The sequence below is a fragment of the Sorex fumeus genome, unplaced genomic scaffold, assembly GCF_029834395.1.
Source record: "Sorex fumeus unplaced genomic scaffold, SorFum_2.1 ptg000024l, whole genome shotgun sequence".
Classification (NCBI taxonomy): domain Eukaryota; kingdom Metazoa; phylum Chordata; class Mammalia; order Eulipotyphla; family Soricidae; genus Sorex; species Sorex fumeus.
The window spans coordinates 2,624,473-2,648,509 of NW_026606081.1; the positions used below are offsets into that span (position 1 = coordinate 2,624,473).

General features: G+C 45.3%; 1 protein-coding gene across 1 annotated transcript in view; it reads right to left on the reverse strand.

Annotated features, from left to right (window-relative positions):
* Window positions 1-24,037, reverse strand: part of CPE (carboxypeptidase E) — a 116,713-nt gene that overhangs the window by 91,893 nt on the left and 783 nt on the right. The window lies entirely within an intron of this gene.

Sequence of the window (24,037 nt, forward strand, 5' to 3'; positions counted from 1 at the left end):
GGGTGGGTTTAGGGGATGGGTGTGGGAGGGATACTGGGATCCATGGTGGTGGAAAATGGGCACTGGTGGAGGGATGGGTATTTGATCATTGTATAATCGAAACCCAAGCACAAAAAATTGTAAACCTACAACTGTACCTCATGGTGTTTCACTAATAAAAAGAAAAAGAAAAGAAAACCATTGTGTTATATATTTCTAAAAAGTCTTGTCCTCACAGAAGCTCCTGTATGAATAGAGTCAATTTGTTAAAAATGAAATTTCTAGGTTTTAATTTGTACTAAGACAGATTGAATATATATGAGTTGGAGGTCATAAACTAATATATTTCAAAGTCTTTCTATATTATTCTTAGGAAGAAAATAATTTCTGATTACAACAGTACTAGAAGATATAATGACATAATATAAGAAATTTTCCATAATTTGTTATGGACCCAACAAACATTAAAATAAAGACCAAGAATGCAAAAAAAAAAAACCAAAAAATATTAAAAGCAGGCATCACATAGTTCATGGATTTTGCAGCCAAGACCTCGATGTTCCCTCAACATTCAGTCCACCAATTTTAATATAGGAGTGAAGTTACTCTACATTTTTAAGGAAGTTTCTACAGGTTGGCCCGCAGTTATCACTGGAGAGCAAATGGAAAGCTGAAATGAGTTGGAGAGGTACAAAAAACTTGTAGAAAGTTGTACACAAAACTCTTAGAAAGTTGTACACAGTACACATATGCAAGCATGGAACTCCATTAATCCCAGATGCACCCTTGGACGGTGGAACTAAACACAGACCGGGGAAGTCTGTTGTGAAGATTCTTCCAAGCAATTCTCAGCCCAGAGGCTGCTCTAATTTAAACAGAGCTAATTTGTGGGAAGCTTATAGAATGCCTCTCAGGCATTAACACATGGGAGGGGGCATTTTTATCAGGCATTTTGCACTTGCTCAACATGTCTCCTGCAGCTTATGCACTTGGAAGCAAAACTTCTTTCAGGGAGGATAAGCTCACTAGACAGATAGAATGCACGCTATTGAATTCTGGACTCCCTCCAGGTGAATTAAATGTATAGAAAAAAATTGGAAATTCACATTTGTTGTTTTGTGGGGGGAGGAGGCAGTTCCCGTGATGTTCAAGGATCCTGGGGGTCACTTTCAGTGATCCCAGGGGGACTCAGTGCTCAGCCCCAGCATTGCAGTGCTGGGAGCTGCCAGGGCCCATGCAGCAGGTACCCTCGGGGAACCAGGGGTAGCAAAAACTGAACCCGGGCACCAGCAGACAGCCACTCCAGTCCTTTGTAGCTATCACCCCGTCTCTCTTTTTTTTTAATTGAATCACCGTGAGATACAGTTACAAGCTTTCATGTTTTAGTTTCAATCATACAACGATCAAACACCCATTCCTCCACCAGTGCACTTTCTCCACCATCAATGTCTCCCGTATAGCCCCCCTTTCCAGCCCTCCCCCTGCCTCCATGGCAGATAATTTTCCCCAGACTCACTCTCTACTTTTGAGCATTATGGTTTGCATACAGATACTGAGAGGCTATCACGTTTGGTCCTTATCTACTTTCAGCCCACATCTCCCATCCTGAACGATTCCTCCAGCCATCATTATCTTAGTGATCCCTTCTCTATTCCAGCTGCCTTTTCCCCCAGCTCATGTATCTTCCCAGTCCTAATTTTGTGTTTAGCTTCTTCTCCACAAAAACACAATGCAGAAAGGACCTCTGCACTCCTATGTTCATCACAGAACTATTCGAGTAAAGTAAGTAAGTAAAGGCCCTCCCGTTGATCATCGATTTGCTCGAGCGGGCCCAGTAACGTCTCCATTGGAGACTTTGCTGTTACTGTGTCTGGCATATCGAATCCTCTCAGTAGCTTGCCGGGCTCTCCGAGAGGGGCGCAGGAATCGAACTCGGGTCGGCCATGTTGGCTGCGTGCAAGGCAAGCGCCCTACCGCTGTGCTATAGCGGGTAGGGTGTTTGCCTTGCACGTGGCCAACCCAGGTTCGATTCCCAGCATCCCATATGGTCCTCTGAGCACCGCTAGGGGTAATTCCTGAGTGCAGAGCCAGGAGTAACCCCTGTGTATCGCCAGGTGTGACCCAAAAAGTCACAGAACTATTCAAAATCTGGAAATACCCAAGAGCCCAAGAGAAGGAGTTGACACAGGTCAGGGAAAGGCACAATAGGACACTGCTGGTGGGAAGTGGTCACTCTGGAGGAGACAAAAAGGCCGACAGGAGGTATAAAGTGCCTGCCTAGATGCAGACTGGGGGTCAGGAGAGAAACTGGGGACACTGGCAGAGGGAAGAGGACACTGGTGAAAGAACTGGTGCTGGAACATTGTATACCTGAAACTCAATCATGAATAACTTTGTGACTTTTAAATTCACAATGATTTAATTGAAACATACATTTATTATATTAAAATGAAAATATATATTTTCAATGCCCAGAGAGATAGTATAGCAAACAGGGTGCTTGCCTTACACACAACTGACCTGGATTCGATCCCCAGCACCCCAGATGGCCCCCTGAGCACTGCCAGGAGTGATCCCTGAGCACAGAGCCAGGAATAAACCCTAAGCACTGCCGGGAGTGCCTAGAAATAAAATTAACATTCAATTTGTGCCTAGAAATAAAATTAACAATCGATTGGTTGGGAAAGATATTAAGTCTCCCTTTTAAAAAAAACAAAAGACACGCTTTATAATTTAGCACTAAAGAAAGGTCACACATTGATATAAAATAACTAACGTTCAAGTGAAATTGCAATTTTAATTTTCTGTTTGGACTTACTCAGGCGGTGTTTTTGTGTTGTCTGGTTTTGTTGAGGACGGGGTGCTGGGCTTTGATTTTGGGTTTGGGGCCACACTCAAAAGTACTCAGAGCTTCCTCCTAGCTCTGTGCTCAGGGATCACTTTTGTCTGGGCTTATGGGACCATATATGACGCTGGAATCAAACCAAAGTCGGCCACATGCAAGGCAAAAGCCTGCCCACTGTCTTACGGCTCCAGCCCGTCAGGTGGCCTTTTAGTCATGTTTTAATAACGTTTAAAAGTCAAATTTAACCTAGAGATGGTTATGTCACCAGAAGGCTCTCACAGTTTTAGTATGTACAGTAAATAAACAAAGAAAAGAGCAAGTGCAGTCCTTTCAAAAGAAAAATACTCTGTGATGCTTTAAACTATAAATTTGTACTTGAATTTACAAGTCTATTTTTGAAGCCTCTCTGACTTTTGTCTAAAATACAAAGGATATGAAAGCCAAGAAACTAGGCTCTTTCTTAGGCAGCTGATAAAAGGGTAACCCACCTCAAAAAAGGCACCCCTATTACACACACTGGCAATACAGACTTCACCTAAATAGCCCTCTTTTAAGGCCCAATTTGGTTCTCCACTAACTCCATAAAGCCCCTCAAAAAATGAACTGCCTCAATGAATTGGAGCTGGAGAGGAATTAAAGCACAAGATGAACACAATCTAGGCCCTGAGCTCCATCCCCGGAACCAGATGCTCCCCCCGACTTCCACCCCACAGCAGCACCATCAGGCCTGGAGCGCCATCTTATAAAAAATATAAATAGGTTAGGGTCTGGACAGTATATAGTATAGACAGACTAATAAACTTCTCATGGTACCTGTCACTTTTAGCAACTACTGTTCTTTTCATTGAGATATCAAAGTGAATATGACTAGTCTTAATGTGTACATTAAGATTTTATTTTTGTTGCCGTTGTTTTTTTGTTTGGAAGTCACAGCATTGGTGTACGGGGCCTACTCCTGGCTCTAGGCTTACTCCAATATTTAGGGATCACTCCTAACTGAGTTGATGGGACCACATAAAGGATACCCAAGATCAAATCTGGTAAAGTTAGATAATAAGGGTAACCAGGATAATAATAACCAGATAAAGAAACCATGGAACTATGGTACATCTACACAATGAAATACTACTTTGCTGTAAGAAAGGATGATGACATATGGATGGATCTGGAGAGTAACCCACACTAAAATCTTAGGACTGGAGTGCATGTCTGCTAATGTCCGAGTTCAATAAGATAAATGTCCTCACTGCTACAGAGATGTCCCCCAACCCCACGCCAGACTGATTTCACCACGATGCCTTGGAGAGGGGCAGGTGTGTCCCTCCATCTATGCCAAATGAACCCTGGCATCTGCAAACGCACAGAACCCAATCACTGCCATGATCAAGGCCAATCTTCACAGGTTCATCCCAAGCCCCCATGCATGAGAATGAATCTGCTGAAAAACCCAGGTATGTGGGACCAGTGACTGAAAACTCCAGGCTTCATAGAGTCAGGAATGGGTCGCCTTCTCCCATCTTTCCACCCTTCCAGTTTCCTGGCAGTCACACCCAAGAACTGCCTTTGGGCACCATTTAAACACATTAATGGCCATGATCCAGAGACTCACAGATGAATCTTGATAGAGAGCAGCACACTGCAGAGGGGCCTCCAACTCCCAGTTGTTATTCAAAATTTTAGAGTTCCAGGAGCGTGCGACCACAAAAGCCATGAAAGTAGCCATGTGATATATCATAGTATTCATAACAAGCAACACAAAATAATTTAGCATCTGCCTGTAGGGCAGGCTTGGTGAGAAAATTAGAAATAATGGTGGTGGGAAAGTGTAATGATGGTGGGATTGGTGTTGAAATATTGAATGTAATCAATTATTGTGAACAACTTTATGAAAATAAAATTGAAAATTTTAAAAAATCAACTATCTTTAGATGTAGATGTGTAGATGTGTAGATGTACCATAGTTCCATAGTTTCTTTAAAATGAAGGGTTCTTATTAAATTATTAGACTACAGTGGTCAGCAGTAAATGAGAGTGAACAGATTTATGTAAGAAAAAAAAAGGGCAGTTGAAACTAGTTCCAAGGATCATCATCATCATATTCATCACCATCATCATGTAAAGATACAACCCCAGAATACTCTGCATGAGAAACCTTCTTCTTCAAAGATGACTAATGAGGTACAAAGAAATTGATAAATCATTTGAAAATAACTTAAGATAATGATTCCTCAGACATGCACATCTCTTAGGACACTTTTTGTTAGAGTTGCTTGCTGGATCACTTACAAAGCACCATGTCCTGAATTTTAAAAGAAAGAGAAACATCCCCAAAGTAATGAACTGGCAGCAACTCTAGCAATTAATGAAAAGGCAAGGAAAGAGAACGCTGAGACATGTTTCCAAGGTGAGCTCATCTGACCCTCGTCTGCTGTGGCACTTCCAAGGGCACAATTTGAATAACACTACAGGAGACAAGGAAAAGTTAAAACCTGACATGCAAGGCTCAAAACACATGGCTCACCAGACACAATACTCAGGGCTTAGGTGGATTTTTGTTTAAAGGTCAAAAAGTTGTCCTCAGTAAATTTTTACTCTTTACCTTTAGAGTTTTTGACACTTGAAAAGCAGCTTCACGTTCTAAGCTATCTCATGGGAAAAGAAGGCAGGAGAAGGATCATCTTAATGTACAGTTACTCAAGGGCCAGGAGAAATACTTAGAAGTTTGCCACAAATGATGGCCAGGGGAGGGCAGCTAGGACAGAGAAGGGATCACTATGCCAAAGATAGTTGGAATGATCACTCTGAGTGCTAAAAGGTAAAGGGACAAACATGATAACCTTTCAGTATCTGTATTATAAACCATAATGCCCCAAAAATGAGAGAGATCTTAAGTCACTATGATCTTAAGTCATAGAGAGAGAGAGAGAGAAAAGAAAAATGCCTGCCATAGAGATAGGCTAGTGGAAGAGAGCCGTGAGGGAAACTGGGGACATTAGTGGTGGGAAATGTACACTGGTGAAGAGATGGGAGATGGGATATTTTATGACTGAACCCAATCATGAACAACTTTTGTAACCGTGATTCAATAAATATATATAAAAGTTTGGGGCAAAAAATGAAGTCCAGTTACTAGTCTAGAAGATCAACACAGTAAGCAGACCATCTGTGTGAGGGAGAAATTGATGCCATGACAGGCTGCAGCTTACATGAAGTCCCAGCCAGTCCTCAGTTTCTGTTTCCCCAAAGCAGGACTTGCAGTTGCTGGTAAACTCCCAATTGCCTAGACAAGAAATTGAGCAGCTGGGTCTGGCCGGTCATGAGGGGTCACTGTATCCTTCTTAGAAACTGTTACTGACCATTGCCTAATTGCTGACCACCATTGTAATAGGGCCATTGCTAAAAACAGCCAGTCTGTAAATTGCTTCTTAACTCTGAACCCTCTATGAACTGCTTGTGATTTGAAGTCGGGGTCCTTGTCAAGACTCCACTGTGTTGGATGAGACTTAGACCTAGCTAGGGCTAGCAATGAAGTCCCTTTGCTTTTGCATTATCGTGTGTGGCCTTGGTCTCTCCGCAACTGGGGATCTGAAACTCGGGCACAACATCTGGTGCGTTGGCCGGGAACCCTGGCGGTTGAGATCCCTCCACATATGATACAGGAACTTAACCCAGTTTTGCCAGTTTCGGAAAACCGAAAGTTTTGCCGGTTTCCGAAAACTGGACCAAGTTTTGTCAGTTTTGGAAAACCAGACTGTGCCAGCCCTTTCTTGGGTAGAAAGCCTGGCGGGACACTAGTCAGGGGACTGGAGGAAGGGCCCGATCTGGAAGACCCACAGAGGACCTAGGTGGACGCACCGGACGGTCGTTAGTCACTACTGTGAAAGACGTCCCCACTACTCACACACCTCGAGAATGGTGGATGTCATTTGGTAAGGAAGTTTTTGGAGTGTCAGAATCTGAGTCAGGGGCGCGCTTGGTTGGAACACCTTTAATAGCCGTTGAATGTCTATTGTCTGAGTGTCATATTCTTATTCTTTCATTTGTCCTGTTTCTAGTGAGTCTTTTTGTCTGGCCCCTTAATTCACAATCTAGTCATGGGGTCAGAATCAGTGGACCCCACTTTCCCTTGTGACTAACCATTTCAGCAATTTCAGGTCAAAGGGCAGCAACCTCTCAGTAGAGGTGGAGAGGTAAACTGATAACTTTTTGTTCTGCAGAATGGCCAGCCTTTAACGTTAGGTGGCTAGCGGAAGGCACTTTTGATCTGGGGACCATTCTGAGAAGTTAAGGCCCTCCCGTTGTTCGTCGATTTGCTCGAGCGGGCCCAGTAACGTCTCCATTGGAGACTTTGTTGTTACTGTGTCTGGCATATCGAATACGTCACGGGGAGCTTGCCAGGCTCTGCCGTGCAGGCGAGATACTCTCGGTAGCTTGCCGGGCTCTCCGAGAGGGGCAGAGGAATCGAACTCGGGTTCGGCCGTGTTGGCTACGTGCAAGGCAAACGCCCAACCGCTGTGCTATGAGAAGTTGAAGGTAAAGTTTTAGTTCCAGGACCAGGAGGACACTCGGACCAGACCCCTTACATCCTGGTCTGGCAGGAACTGGTTGAGAGACCCCTGCCTGGTTAAAAACAAGAGTATTGTTAAACAGTGCAGAGATTAAATAGGCTACATCAAAACAAAGTTTTCTCATACTTTCATAAACAGTGACCCTTCAAATGTTTTCTAATGTGGCTATTTAAAAGTTCAGTGAGTACAAATAGCCTCGTTTTGTGTCTAAAAGCATGTTTAAATTGTAAAATTGTTAAAGTATCTGGTATAAAAATCCTATGGTTTGAGATAATTAAGAACTTTAAAATTAAGCCAAAGGAGGTTTTCCTATGTCTCAAAAAAATTGATGGTTTGAGGGTTTTCTTATGTTGGTATGTTGATGTATATTTGTATTTGCACTGGATTATTAGAATGGGGCTAGAATGGGGCTGGAGCGATAGCACAGCGGTAGGGCGTTCGCCTTACAAACGGCCAACATGGCCGACCCGAGTTCGATTCCTCCGCCCCTCTCGGAGAGCCCGGCAAGCTACCGAGAGTATTCGATATGCCAGACACAGTAACAACAAAGTCTCCAATGGAGACGTTACTGGGCCCGCTCGAGCAAATCGACGATCAACGGGAGGGCCTTTACCTTTACCTTTGGGCTGGAGCGATAGCACAGCGGGTAGGGCGTTCGCCTTACACGCGGCCAACATGGCCGACCCGAGTTCGATTCCTCGGCCCCTCTCGGAGAGCCCGGCAAGCTACCGAGAGTATTCGATATGCCAGACACAGTAACAACAAAGTCTCCAATGGAGACGTTACTGGGCCCGCTCGAGCAAATCGACGATCAACGGGAGGGCCTTTACTTACTTACTTTACTTACTATTAGAATGGGAGTTGAAATTAATGTGGTACATGAAAACAAGTTTAAAGAGTAATAAGTTAAAATGTGAGTTTCTAAAGTTACAGAATTGGTTTCAAAATTCTGACCCTACCAGTGTTTTATTTGATTTCTGAGATTGTTGGTAACCTAAATTTCAGGAGCTACCGAAACCACAGAATTGTGTCTTGATAAAAGTTAAAGACATCGGACTTTCCTGGAACTCCAACCCAGCTTTCTTTTTACTGAAGGAAAAAAAGGGGGGGGTGGTCACTTTTAAAATTTAAGCTGCTACAAGCAGTCCTTTTGGCTTTAATGGTTTCTGAAAATGGGAACTAAGTGAATGAGTCACAAAGCCCTGAGCCGCCCCAGCAACTGTGGGTGACGCCCAAATGAGGAATAACTGTCCCGTTTTCTGTGTTTCAATGCTTTTATGTTTGTTTCCCTAGAAGCTGGAATTCTAAAGATAAAGTTTCTAATGTAAAATGAATTTTTGCCAAGCAGATATATGTCATAAGATCTTTAACTGTGAGCATTGTAAACCTTCTGAGTATCTAGAGGACTGATGTAAAGCTTTTGAAAGGGAACTGCAGAGGTAAATGAGGTAATGATTAGCAACTTCTTTCCAAATTTATTGGTAGATCAGGCTGTGCTGAGTTCAGTAAAATAAGTAAGTTAAAACCTGCGAGCGATAGCACAGCGGGTAGGGCGTTCGCCTTACAAGCAGCCAACATGGCCGACCCGAGTTCGATTCCTCCGCCCCTCTCGGAGAGCCCGGCAAGCTACCGAGAGTATTGGATATGCCAGACACAGTAACAACAAAGTCTCCAATGGAGACGTTACTGGGCCCGCTCGAGCAAATCGACGATCAACGGGAGGGCCTTTACTTTACTTACTTAAAACCTGCGAGATATGACTATAAGGAAGGAATATGGGTGTGTATTTTAAGTAAAAAGGATGACGGATATCATTGGTGGAAAAAGGGAAAGGAATCCTGTTAAAGTGAAACTGGTTTTGAGCAACAGGATAGAATGAACATAAAGAAATGTGTAGAAGGCTTGAGTGTGTAAAGAGATGGGTAATTTTGAGGTTGTGTTTTAAGAAAGAAACTGTGAGCAAACTATATTATTATAAGAAACTCTTCAGATTACATCTGTAGAACTGTTTTAGTATCCAGACTCATGTTACAGTGCTCTTAGATCATTGGAAGTCAGGGTTTACAACATGGGACTGACTAAATGAGTTGGGTGAAATATTTGCTTCTCTCTCCTCGGTGCCATGAAGCATTAAGGCACTATGTGTGTTTGCATAAACCCAGACAAAAGCCTTTCCTCTCTGCAATAGGGTCTGTCCCTGGTACAGACAGGAAAACCAGCTATGGGACCCCAAAAGCCCTCTTCCAGGGAAAGAGTCAGGGGATTGGTCTAAATGTGAGGAGCAGGTATTTAACAGTTACAGTTTCAAGTACCCTACAAAGCTCAGGGAGACCCTAAAGGCAGGCCCACTTAAGGAAGGACTAGACATCATCTGTGCCATGGAAAATGAGGAAGCTGGGAATCTTCAATGACTGACTCAGCCTGGGCTCCATCCTTAGTGTGCAAAAGCCAGAGGCCAGGATCTCTCCCACCCCTGAAGAAGGAATGGGATGGGATGGCCTCTTACCCTCTGTAGGAGTGTCCTGGCAGTCACTCCAGGACACTCCTACAGAGGGCAAGAGGCCAGAGGCCATATCCAGTTCAGCCTGAAGGCTCTACCTCTAGTTCATTGTGCGTGGGACCTGATCTTCACATCTTATGGCCAAGTCTGGGGTAGCCCTGACATGAGGTAAAACATTAAAAGGCACCACTGTCGCGTCTCCTGCTCTGTCTTTGACCAACCCCCAGGGCTTCTCAATAAGTAACGGGGTGTCCCAAATGGAGAGTTCTCAAATCTTGCTGTGCTCATGCAAAAGAACAAGCCAGGTTTGTTAAGTTGTTCGGCAAATTTAAAATGAAGTAGAGAGAACCATGTTTCTGTAGCTTGCTTTCTACAAAAATCAGATTCTAGTTTTACAAAGCCGATTGAATAATTGGGTAATTCAATAAGTAAGCTGTCTAGTCTATAAGGAAACTTAATGTTGAATATGCTGTCACCAGTTTGGCCAGAAAAATGGCAGCCAGAGCTTTACCAAGAGGGTCCTTAGCCCAAAAAGCAGGATCAATTGCTTCCCCCAGCCTGTCAACTGGCTAAAGTACTGAAAGTAGACATCTAAACTGGTTCTAAATATTCATTTTTAGTTAATACACAGAGAGAGAACAGAGATTTTTTGATAGCTCTCAGTTCCTGTTCCATCATGAGATTAATACCCCATTAGAGAATATTTCCTCTAAGCCAGAACACTCTGCAGAAGAGGAAGCATGTGCATTAGAACGAGGTGTCTAAAGGGAAGTTGAAAATTACTGACACCTGGTCTAATGCAATGAAATATTAGTGAAAGGGATGAACAGGATAGGAAGACAGAAGTAATTCAGAACTGTGCTTCCTATGCCATTGACAATTGGTTCTTGCACCCTGAGTATCTGAGCATTTGCCATTTGTTTTTCTGTCTCCGAACTGGTCATTTCAAAGTAGCTTTCCTTAGCCTAACTGATCTGATTTTTCAAATTCATTGCCTGGGGCTCATTAAAAACTAAGGTAACTTGAGATTTCACCCCTTGTGCAGGCAGGGTCAGCATCCCCGTGTCAGCAGGAAGCAGCTCCAGAAGACTGAACTTCGACCATTTTCCCATTAAAGATTAAAGGGTGAAATCGCTAAAGGAATATGATGTAGATGGGTAAAGGAAGCCCCTCCCCCCTTGAAAATCCCTTCCAATTGCCCTGTTGTGAGTACAAACCTCCTTTATGGAGGAACTCTGTTCCCTTTGAAATTCTTTTGGGTCGACGGCCACTACTCCAACTCAGCCTTGAAAAGGAAGTGTGGGCCAGAATGTATGATCTCTCTCTTCTCCAGTCATTATGGCCATCCCTAGTCATTAGTAGGCATCAAGGCCTAGCTCCATGCAGGGCTTGGAGCACACTGCCAGAGTGAACGCCTCATTCATACGCATTAGGAGAGGTCCTTGTACCATGATCCTGACCACACCAGCTGCTCTGAAGGAGGACAGAATAAAAAGCTGCCTCCCCAATTGGAGACAGAACGACACCAACCAGTGGCGTGTCCAGACAATGTGAGACGACACCCTCAAGATAAGACTGATGAGGGGCTGAAGAGATAGCACAGTGGGTAGGGCGTTTGCCTTGCACGCAGCCGACCCAGGTTCGATTCCCAGCATCCCATATGGTCGCCTGAGCACCGCCAGGAGTGATTTCTGGGTGCAGAGCCAGGAGTAAGCCCTGTGCATCGCCGGGTGTGACCCAAAAAGCAAAAAAAAAAAAAAGATAAGACTGATGAAAGTCACTTAAAGGAACCATGGGAAGGTGTGGGTCATTCTGTTTCTGTATGCTCTTAGTGACAGCAGCTGAGTGAGCCCCTTACTGGCCCCAATTTTGGCACTGGGTACTTTCTGATACTGAGACAGGTAGAATAAATCTTGATCTGTGCTAGTTACGGCCCACACTGGGCGTGTGTTTGTTCAGGGACCGACGGAGCCTATTGTAACCAACTATACAGTGGCCTCTCAGCAATTTTACTACAGGTCAGCTAGAAGAGCTCCTATACTGGGGACCCTATTTAGTACGTGGCTTGTTTGTACGTAACTCCTTCTCATTCCTCTCCTACCTTGGCAATTCCAGTACTCCTGAATTGTGTTTGATGGTAAAGACTGTGTTACAGGTATATTGTAATAGAAAGGGAACTGGGCAAGTCACCTTATCATCCTGATCCCATCCCATTTGGGTCCCCTAGTGCTCCTGCATTTGCTCTTGACCATGGGTCCCTGCATCTTGAACAAGCTAGTGGTCTTTGTTAAGGGCAGAATAAATACAATACAGCCTATGGTCTTAAGGCAGCAAAACACTGGGTTGGCCAGGTATCCACAGTCCATAGAACAGTTAAGCATGCAAGAGTATGATTACTCTTGTAGTTAAAAGAAAAGGGGGGAATGTGAGGGCAAAACTGATGCCATGACAGGCTGCAGCTAACATTAAGTCTCAACCAGGCCTCAGTTTCTGTTTCCTTAAAGTAGGACTTGGCAGTTGATGGTAGACTCCCAGTTGAGTAACGTGCCTAGATAAGATATTGGGCAATTGGGTCTGGCTGGCCATAAGGGCTCACTGTACCTTCCTTAGAAACTGTTACTAACCATTGCCTGATTGATGACCACCATTGTTATAGGGCTGTTGCCAAAAATAGACCAGTCTATAAAGTGTTTCTTGACTCTGAACCCTATATAAACTGCTTGTGATTTGGAGTCAGGGTCCTTGTCAAGACTCTACTGTGTTTGATGAGACTTGAACCCTAGCTCGAGCTAAAGATCCTTTGTTTTTTGCATTATCATATGTGGACTTGGTCTCTCCACAATTGGGGATCTGAAACTTGGGCACAACACCTGCAGTGTGAGGACAGGCGTGGCTGGTGCTGAGTGCATAAGAGAACCACATTTACATCCAGAGTGACCACATTTACCTCTTTTCCCCAGCACCGAAGGCATGCTTACATGTGAGTCCGCCTCGAGGTCCCATCCCGCAGTGCTCTGAAACACACATTTGACCTATGTAGGGAATTTCATTTCTTTCACAGATACTCTCTGGGCAGCACTATGACCTAAGCATAATCCTAGACATTTGAACAAATGAACAAAGTATAATCCATCACCCCAAATGGTTCATCATCCACTAGGCAAAAACTTAAACCAACCATGGAAAGAGGTCACAGTAGAGATGATAATTTTTCACACATAGTGACTTAAGATCTTTTCATTTTCATTTTATTTGTCATATTATTGTCATCTCATAGCTGATAAATTGAAGACGTAGAGAAGAGTTAATTGACTTGCCCAAGAACATAAGCTTGCTGGAACAAAAGTACAGTGGGTAGGGCATGTGCCTTGCATGTGACTGACCACAGTTGGATCCCCAGGACCCACATGGTTTCCCTGAGCTATGCATGGAGTAATTCCTAAGGGCAGAGCCAGGAGTAGATCCTGAGCACCACTGAGTGTCGCCCCCATCGCCCCCCCCCCAAAAAAAACACATAGCTGAACATAGGAAGGTCTTCTGAGTTTAAATAAAGTATATATTATAAACCTGAGATGTTACTGGTGCCTGCTCGAGCAAATTGATGAACAACGGGAGGACAGTGCCACAGTGCCACTATGTTCTAGCTCTTTATAAAACTATAAATGCACAAAATACCCTGGTTGGAGGTAAGAAAATCAAAGAGGCAAGAAAGGAGATTTTGAAGATCTTCTACTCTGCAGAGGCTGTAACATACTTTATTGGTTCGGGCCTGTAATTTCATCATAAATTTCTTAGAAAGGTAAATTACTCTTCCAAAAATAAATGTTGCAGTTGGCTTAGCTGTATTTAATCCTGAAGAAACAACTTTATCTTATATTAAGATATCATTACCAAACAATGAAGAATACTTTGATTGTTTCTTGTTTGTTTGGGGCAATACCCAGCAGTACTCAGGGGTTACTCCTGGCTCTGCATGCAGGAATCACTCCTGGTGGTGCTCAGGGATGACGTGAGATGCCGGGGATCAAACCCGGGTTGGTGATGGGCAAGGCAAGTACCCACTCCACTGTACTATCAGTCGGCCCCCTCACTGTTTCCACAGCCGAAGCAAAACAAGATGCCAAACTGAAGGAAAGCAGGCTTGCCCCACAGCGTAAAAACCAACAGAAGGGAAACTCTTGTGAACAAGAAAATAGAGAGAAAAGCAGAAACTGCTCGGGACTGTCATACATACCCTGTAAGCTGAGTCCTTCAAGTGGTCTTACCTGATAGGCAAGGAACAGGCAAACACACATGCAGAGTCGAGAGAACCAATAATAAAAACGCTAAAATGCTTTGGTTCTTTTGTTTTGGGGGACCACGTCTGGCAATGCCCACAAGTTACTCCTGGCTCCGCATTCTGGGCTGCTGAGGAACAAATCTGGGACAGCCATGCACAAGGCAAGCACTTACCACTGTACTATCTTTCCAGCCCCTGAAATGCATTTGTTCTTTCCTGTCAAAATTACCTCTCCTGGGCCTCGCTGCCTCAGAATCAAGTTCTCAACTAAAGAGCTTTTGTACCCTTCATATCTCAAAGATTTCAGTTAAATATCTAGTGTAGCTATATGAGTGTTAATTATATCCTAAATATCTCAAATATCTTGGGCATCTTTATGAGTGTTTATCTCTTAAATATCTCAATTAAATATCCTGCATCTTTATTAGTATATTTTACAGAAATCACTCTACTGTTAGAAGAGGAAGCAAAGGAAAACATATGTTTCCACCCCTGAGGAGCTCCTTCTGAGATTGTTATTGTAATCCTTAATAATAGGAAAATAGCTGGTTTCCTAGCAGGTGCAACACTAGCTCCAAGATAAGTTCCTTGAAAACAAGGAGCACCGTGGCAAATGATGATTGCAAAATACTGTGGGGTGTATATCAGACTTAAGAAATTTGAAACACGCTGCTGCATAGTATTCCACTGTGCAGATGTACCAAAGTTTCTTTAACCAGTCATCTGTTCTTGGGCACTCGGGGTTTTTCCAGATTTTGGCTATTGTAAAGAGTGCAGCAATGAACATACAAGTGCAGATGTCATTTTTCACTATACTCTTTTGCCTCTCCAGGGTATATTCCCGAAAGTGGTATAGCTGGGTCAAATGGGAGCTCAATTTCTAATTTTTTGGGAATCACCCATACTGATTTCCAAAAGGGCTGAACCAGTCGGCACTCCCACTAGCAAACGCTGAGGGAAAAGGCAGCTTAGAGAGAGAAGGGAACACCAAGTAAAGGGTATTTGGAGGACCAGCTCAGGTTGAAGATGTGAGCCGAATGCAGACTATAGATCAAACACAAGGCCACTCAGTGCCTCTAGTGCAAACTACAACACCCAAAAGGAAAGAGAGAACAAAAGGGAATGCCCTGTCTCAAAAGCGGAGTGGGGGGGTGGGAGGAGTGGGAGGGATACTGGGATCATTGGTGGTGGAGAATGGGCACTGGTGGAGGGATGGGTAATCGATCATTGTATGACTGAAACGCAAGCACAAAAGTTTGTAAGTCTGTAACTGTACCCCACAGTGATTCACTAATAAAAAAATTTTTTAAAAAAGAGATTTGAAACATGGATTGGGTTGTAAAGGGCTTATCTAAGTCTTACAATGCACAAACCTGCATATTTGTGTTTACCTAATTCTATATAACCTAATGTTCCACTAGATACACGTTAGGAAAAGCCTGCTTATTTACGGGATCTCCTCACTTTTTAATCAAATATCTCTCCCAAAATGGAAAAACAAAAAATTAATGTAGGGAAGACAGGGGTTCAGATGGTAGAAGATGATACCTTTGCAAACTGTTAAATCCATTTCCACAGAAGGCTATCTTTTTTTTTTTTTAGTCACTGTGAAATTACAAAGTTACTCGTGACTGGGTTTCAAGCATACCATGTTTCAACACTGATCCCTTCACCAGCCTCTACTTCCCTCCACCAACGCCCCGCCCCATACCCATCTGCCTCCCACCCACCAGCTTGCTTCTATGAGGGTCTTTTTTTTTTTTTTGCTTTTTGGGTCACACCCAGTGATGCTCAGGGGTTGCTCCTGGCTCATGCACTCAGGAATTATTCCTGGCGGTGCTCGAGGGACCATATGGGATGCTGGGAATCGAACGTGGGTTGGCCGCGTGCAAGGCAAACGCCCTACCCGCTGTGCTATCGCCCCAGCCCTGAGGCTTTCTTTTTTAAGATATTTGCACTGTGGTGATGGGGTTTCACACATAACACTTCACCACCTTTCTGTTGCACACTTTCCTCCACTGTAGAGGTTGCCACTCCCTGTCCTAACCCTCAGCCCCCTCAAGCAGCACGTATCCTACTGAAGACCAGTTATCATGTTCTTCGTTTCTGCTGTCTTTGGGTATTCCTTATTCCACCATAATGTTTATCTGAATCCCATATATCCTTTGTCAGTTTCTCTCCTTCTGACTCAGTCTTTCTGAAAAACAAAATGGACATTCCTAGAAAATCTAGGAATTGGGGGCTTCCATTTGACCCAGCAACTCCACTAAAGGCCCCAAAACAAATGGAGAAAAGACATTTGGCATTCCTATGATCCTTGCATCATTATCCACAATGGCCAAAATCTGTAAAAAAAAAAACACCCAAGTTTCCAAGAATAGATGACTGGATAAAGAAACTATGGTACATATGCACAATACTTATTTTATCTGTGCATGGCATATAATGTTATAAGGGGACTAATTCCTCTATCCCATTAGCCAATCACAAGTCAACCAAGCACATTATTTCTGGAAAGAGCAGCACTGACTCACTTGAGCCTAAAAATAATGCCTTGGGTTCAGAGTTGGACAGTGTATGCTGAAATTCTATTATTAACAGCACTGTAAAGCACAGTGCCTAAATTTATTTTTGAATAATAACTAAAAAATAATTCTTCATCACATGGAGTACATCTATCTTCACCAATACTAAGGTATTGGTGAAGACAGATGCAAGTATAAGCATTCCCCACAAAATTCTACTAACATGGCATGGGAAGAGGCCACACAAAATGATCAAAAGCCTTGAGCTTTCCTTTAAAGTTGTGTAGAAAAATTTTCCAGCATTAAATGCTGCATCATAATATTTGGCAAATACATATTGGCACTCATACACTTTAAATTTTAACAGATTTGAGGGAGGAATGAGCCAAAATAAATCATTCCAGCCTTTGAGAGAGAAAAATCTATGCTCTGAAGAATGTTTCTAAGATAGCAATTGAGCTATAAATCAGATTACTCCCCAAGAGAAATCTTGAACTACACACAAAAGAATCTGTGATTTAAACATACTAATCTGAAATCATGCTTGCTCTGAGAGGAGAAATTCTGAAATATGAATTCCTTTGCCCAAAAGCATGTTAATAAAGATTTCTTCGAAGAGTATTGCCATGATAGATAGGTGTGCATGGAAGAGCATATGCCTGAGTTTTAGCACAAGTCTCTGTGTACAGAAATATTTTTTAAACATAAAATTCAATAAGATGAAAGAAAAATGGCAAAGATGATCATGCCTGTCAGGTATCATGTCTAGAAGAAACATATCTAAGTACCTAGAATTTTCCAAGGTTCATCTGAGCACAAAGTTAATCCAGCCCAGCTTTCATCTCAGCCTCACATCTGGGGTCCATATTTATAATATGCAAGAAGAGAGGCTCCAAGACCACTCACGGTTTTTCTTTGCATTAGATCGAGCAGGTCTCCTAAGGGATACAAAATTATAACTGGAACCCAAGAAGCTGCTACCTCAGAATCACTGCTTTTTCTCCGACGTCGTCACTGTAAAGGCATGGGTGATCTACACTGTGATCGACTGACTAAAGGTCAAAATTTTTATGCCCATTAATGTACTCAAACACTAAATACTGGAGTAAGTGAGTCATTTGCAAGAGAAAACTTTAAGTTCAGTCCATGATCTCATGTCAAACAAATGGGATGATCACTTCTTTCTGCTGAGGAAGGAGAATGGGGAGGTGGGAGGGAATGTCCCCATAAATTCTCATCTAAGATCTGCTCTGAGAACCAAGTAAAATCCACCACACACATTGTACCACTGTCATTTTACTTGGGGCAGTCTTTTTACAGTGAAACGGAATCCTCCGACATTAGTTATATTTTTCAAAGTTCAGGAAAGGAATTTAGAATCAGAAAAGAAACAAAGGAAATAAACTTGGCTCTTCAACTGCTGGAAAATATAGTCGGCATGGGAAATTTCATCACATTTTTGTCACACAAGTGGTTTTTTTGGGGTTGTTGAGATTCTGTGCACACAAGTGAATTTATTAAAACAAATATTATTCCGCCAAAAAAATCATATTAACACAGCGTGGGAAGAGGCCACACAGTGGCTTAGTCAGAAATATTGTTTTAAATCAAAAATAAGCTACTTACCAGGTGAAAATAGTTAAGGCATCACCCTCTTTCACAGGATGGGAGGCCTTAAATGTCCATATCTATGAGTCAGTGACACTGGTATCATATGTTTCAATAATTAGTGCTTTTCCTGCCTGCTTGTCACCAATTTTTAAATAACCAAATCTTCTGAAATAATGTCCCTAGTCCCCAGCTCCCTCCATTCTTGCAGTCCTCTGCACCTCTTTTTTTTTAATTTATTATTTATCTTTTTGGGTCACACCCGGCAATGCTCAGGGGTAACTTCTGGTTCATACACTCAGGAATTACTCCTGGCGATGCTCCGGGGACCATATGGAATGCTGGGAATCGAACCCAGGTTGGCCGCGCGCAAGGCAAATGCCCTACCCGCTGTGCTATCACTCCAGTCCCTCCTCTGCACCTCTGAGCCAGCCTTTGACCCTCTCAGCTTCCCCCTTTGGTACTTCACTGCACCATGCTCCCAGGACTTGACCTGCTTTGAGTGTGTCCATGCTCAAGTTCCACCTGACATCCACTTTCATCCTAAAAAAGCAATATTCCTTTCTTGTCTTTACAAATAGTTCCATCTAAAAGGAATCTGAAGGCCATTTAAGAACTGTGAATATTTTCCTTCACACCAAACTTCCTAAGAAGTTTATCCAGCCAAGGACTATCAGACTAATAAGCTGATCAGATCCATTCACTAGCAGGAGAAACAAGACGGCGGGGGCCAGGGAGATGGTTCTGTGGGTAAGGAACTCGACATATATGCGACAACCCCAGGTTCTATCCCCTGCACCCCAGCTGGTCTCCCCTAAGCCCTGCCAGGAGTGGTCCCTGGGCACAGAGCCAGGAGTAAGCCAAGTGTGGCCCCATACCTACACACCAACTACCCAGAAAGACAACAGGCCCCAAACACAGGAATTTATACTAAGCCCCATAGGCTGCCAGGCGGAGACTTCCAGTTTTCCCACAGCAATGTAAGTGCAAACTAGGCAATCAGGAGTCACCTGACCAGCGCTAAACTAAATGCCTGTCACAAGACAGACACTTGTCATCGCCTATCGTTAAATGACTATACACCAACCCATCCATTCCTTGCCTACTTCCTTGTTCCCACTCTCTTCTGCCAACCTCAGTCTCATTTTGCACAGCGCCTCAGAGTTTCCGTCTATCGGCTACATTGGGTGCTGCCCAGTTCACGAAAGAAGTCAGTTCAGATCTTTACATTTGAGTCAGTTGAATCTGTTTTAATACAATTCCCTGAATATTTCTGACTTCCTTCCCAGCCATTAAAAGCTTGCAGAGAGGGAGCTGCCTTTTATGATTTGTTAGTGTTGATTGCGGAAGACAATGGATATGGGATTCAGACAGCAGAAACAGGGCTGCCAGTGGGAAAGTGGGGAAGGGAAAAAAACGGTGGAGGATATTTCAACAGATCAAAATGGAGGGGGTTTTCACTTCTCTGGAGGGAGCCTGGTGTGACAACTTATTTCTGAAGTGGTGAGAAATAACACTCCTGAAATACATACAGTGGTGAAAACTCATGTTCCCTACGTACAAATAAGGAAACAGCTGGAGACGGTGTGTTCTGCTCTGAACGTTGGGTACATAAAGGTCCCGTCACTTATAAGGAATTATAAAACACACTCCATTAGACATTGCTGAGTTCATGTACATACGAGTAATTAAATCTAAGTGTTCTGTGTTTATAAGGAATCAAATATTTTTCTTTTAAAATGCTGTTATTTAGCTAATGACTGATTCATTTTTTCCACCGTGCATATAGAGAGCCACTGTTCCAGATTGGGTCTGGGAGCTGAACAGAGTTCCAGGCTTACACAGCTTGTCATCCAAAGAGGGATTTCGAAGTCTGGATGCAGTCCAAATATTCAAGTGGAAGAATTAATCGTTTTCATTTTCAAATGGTACATCCTAACAATCTCACCTAGGAATTTAATTCCTAAACTTTAAGCAAAATGGCAAAATGGTTACATTCCGTTCCCATCATCTCCAGGAACAAACAGGAAATTCTGAGCAGCAATCGGTAACTAACGACTAACAAAAGGTTCTAACGAAGTAGGTAAGAGAAAAATCACGAGTATTTAGATTGGCTCAAATCTGTGTGTCTCAAACGTTATAACTTAGCTTCTCTGAAATAACCTTTAAAATTGTTCTCTCACAGCACAAAGGTCATTTTTGAATGTTCCTATTCTCCATGCTGACTCCTTTTAGAATGTATTATATAAAACGTTTTCTAAGATTTCACTCAGGTTTTTTGTCAGCAAAATCTGTACCTTTATACCTTCTTTGGGGAGAGATGAATTTAAAAAAAAAAAACTATATAAAGCTTTTCTGGGAAGGGGTGGGGAGAAAAAAAAAACCTATATAAACCTTTTCTGCTTTTATTATCTGAAGGTAAGAAACATTTCTTGTTTGAATAATTGCTACTGATCAGCCCAAGCATTATACATATGAAGATAGTGTTCCCACTGATCACCTATTCTAATCCCTTCTCAGTTTGATTCTTAAACATCATAACAAAACCATCAGGCCTTATCATGGGTACTCTTCAGTCTGCTCTCGTTGTCACCAAAAAAAAAAAAAAAAAATTTAAGAATCTTTAAGAGATTCTCTAAAAATGGGGTCTCTGCCAGCAGAACCAGGCCTAAGACGCATAGCATCTCCCCAAGAGCAAAAATGATTGGAGGCATGCATCCAGGGGGGTGTAGAAAACCCGAAGGGCTTCCGTAAATTACCCTTTTCTTAATAGTAAGATGCATCTCATTTCAGATCGCAGGGAAACGTTCTAAAGGGAAACTGCATCCGAGAGCGCTAGGGCACAGACCACTGCCTGGCTAAGGCAGAGAAAAATGGGCTGCTCCTTCCCCCAAGAAAGGCAGGCGGGCTGCGCTTTCAGAGTCCGAGCGCTGGCCAGAGGCCTCGGGGGAGAATCTGCGCGTCCGCGCCCCGCAGTCCCCAGGCCACTGACCCCTCACGCCTGCCACTGTGGACATCCATCCACCTCGGCCGGGGGCCGCGGGTCCCAGAGCCAGCGCGCAGACCCCGCGGGCCCAGCACGTCGGAGCCCCAGAAATGAGGGACCAACACAGCGATGCCTCCCCCGCCCCTGCTCCAAATCCATCTCCTCCCGCCCCCGCGTCCTCCTCCGAGGAGCCACAACGCCAGCTCCTGCTGCAAGGCTCAGTTTCTCCCTCCCGTCTCCTTCCTACGGGGAAAAGAAAAATCCCAAATCCCGGGGGCGAGAGTCTGCGGCGGCCGGTGGGCGGGTGGACGCGCCTGGAGCCCCCCTGGGCCTCGCGGTCCCCCCTGCAGGCCTGCGCCCCCCAAGGCGCGGCGCTTGCGGCCCCCGCGCCCCACCCCCGTCCCGCCGCTCCCCACCTTCCAGGAGACACGGGTGTGCGGGAAGCCCACCTGGGGAAGGAGGGGGTGCCCCTGGCCCCCAGCCCACCACCGATCGGCCCCGCCGGGACGTGTCCACTCACCCACCCCCTGCGCGCGCGCACCACACATACACACACACACTGGGATAGGGGGATGCAGAGCCCCTGCTAGGACGTGTGTTTCCCACACACACACACGCACACACTGGAATAGGGGGATGCAGAGCCCCTGCTAGGACGTGTGTTTCCCACACACACACACACACACACTGGGATAGGGGGATGCAGAGCCCCTGCTAGGACGTGTGTTTCCCACACACACACGCACACACTGGGATAGGGGGATGCAGAGCCCCTGCTAGGACGTGTGTTTCCCACACACACACGCACACACTGGGATAGGGGGATGCAGAGCCCCTGCTAGGACGTGTGTTTCCCACACACGCACACACACGCACACGCACACACTGGAATAGGGGGATGCAGAGCCCCTGCTAGGACGTGTGTTTCCCACACACACACACACACACTGGGATAGGGGGATGCAGAGCCCCTGCTAGGACGTGTGTTTCCCACACACACACGCACACACTGGGATAGGGGGATGCAGAGCCCCTGCTAGGACGTGTGTTTCCCACACACACACACACGCACACACTGGGATAGGGGGATGCAGAGCCCCTGCTAGGACGTGTGTTTCCCACACACGCACACACACGCACACGCACACACTGGAATAGGGGGATGCAGAGCCCCTGCTAGGACGTGTGTTTCCCACACACACACACACACACTGGGATAGGGGGATGCAGAGCCCCTGCTAGGACGTGTGTTTCCCACACACACACACGCACACACTGGGATAGGGGGATGCAGAGCCCCTGCTAGGACGTGTGTTTCCCACACACACACGCACACACTGGGATAGGGGGATGCAGAGCCCCTGCTAGGACGTGTGTTTCCCACACACGCACACACACGCACACGCACACACTGGAATAGGGGGATGCAGAGCCCCTGCTAGGACGTGTGTTTCCCACACACACACACACACACTGGGATAGGGGGATGCAGAGCCCCTGCTAGGACGTGTGTTTCCCACACACACACGCACACACTGGGATAGGGGGATGCAGAGCCCCTGCTAGGACGTGTGTTTCCCACACACACACACACACACACACGCACACACTGGGATAGGGGGATGCAGAGCCCCTGCTAGGACGTGTGTTTCCCACACACACACACACGCACACACTGGGATAGGGGGATGCAGAGCCCCTGCTAGGACGTGTGTTTCCCACACACGCACACACACGCACACGCACACACTGGAATAGGGGGATGCAGAGCCCCTGCTAGGACGTGTGTTTCCCACACACACACACACACACTGGGATAGGGGGATGCAGAGCCCCTGCTAGGACGTGTGTTTCCCACACACACACACGCACACACTGGGATAGGGGGATGCAGAGCCCCTGCTAGGACGTGTGTTTCCCACACACACACGCACACACTGGGATAGGGGGATGCAGAGCCCCTGCTAGGACGTGTGTTTCCCACACACGCACACACACGCACACGCACACACTGGAATAGGGGGATGCAGAGCCCCTGCTAGGACGTGTGTTTCCCACACACACACACACACACTGGGATAGGGGGATGCAGAGCCCCTGCTAGGACGTGTGTTTCCCACACACACACGCACACACTGGGATAGGGGGATGCAGAGCCCCTGCTAGGACGTGTGTTTCCCACACACACACACACACACACGCACACACTGGGATAGGGGGATGCAGAGCCCCTGCTAGGACGTGTGTTTCCCACACACACACACACACACGCACACACTGGGATAGGGGGATGCAGAGCCCCTGCTAGGACGTGTGTTTCCCACACACACAACCCCCGCGCGCACGACACGCAGACACGCCCGAGAATAGCGGGGCACAGAGCCCTAACCATGCTCGTGGACCCCAGGGTCGTCTCACACACACACACACACACACACGGACACACACACACCCTTACCCCGAGGTTGTCACACACACACACACCCTTACCCCGAGGTTGTCACACACACACACACACACACCCTTACCCCGGGGCTGTCACGCACACACACGGACACACGCAGCCTCACCCTGGGGCTGTCACGCACACACACGGACACACGCAGCCTCACCCCGGGGCTGCCACGCACACACAGACACACACGGACACACACGGACACAGGCACACGCACACGCGCGCGTGCGCCCTTACCGGGCTCGTGGACGCCGGGGTTGTCACACACACACACACACACACACACACACAC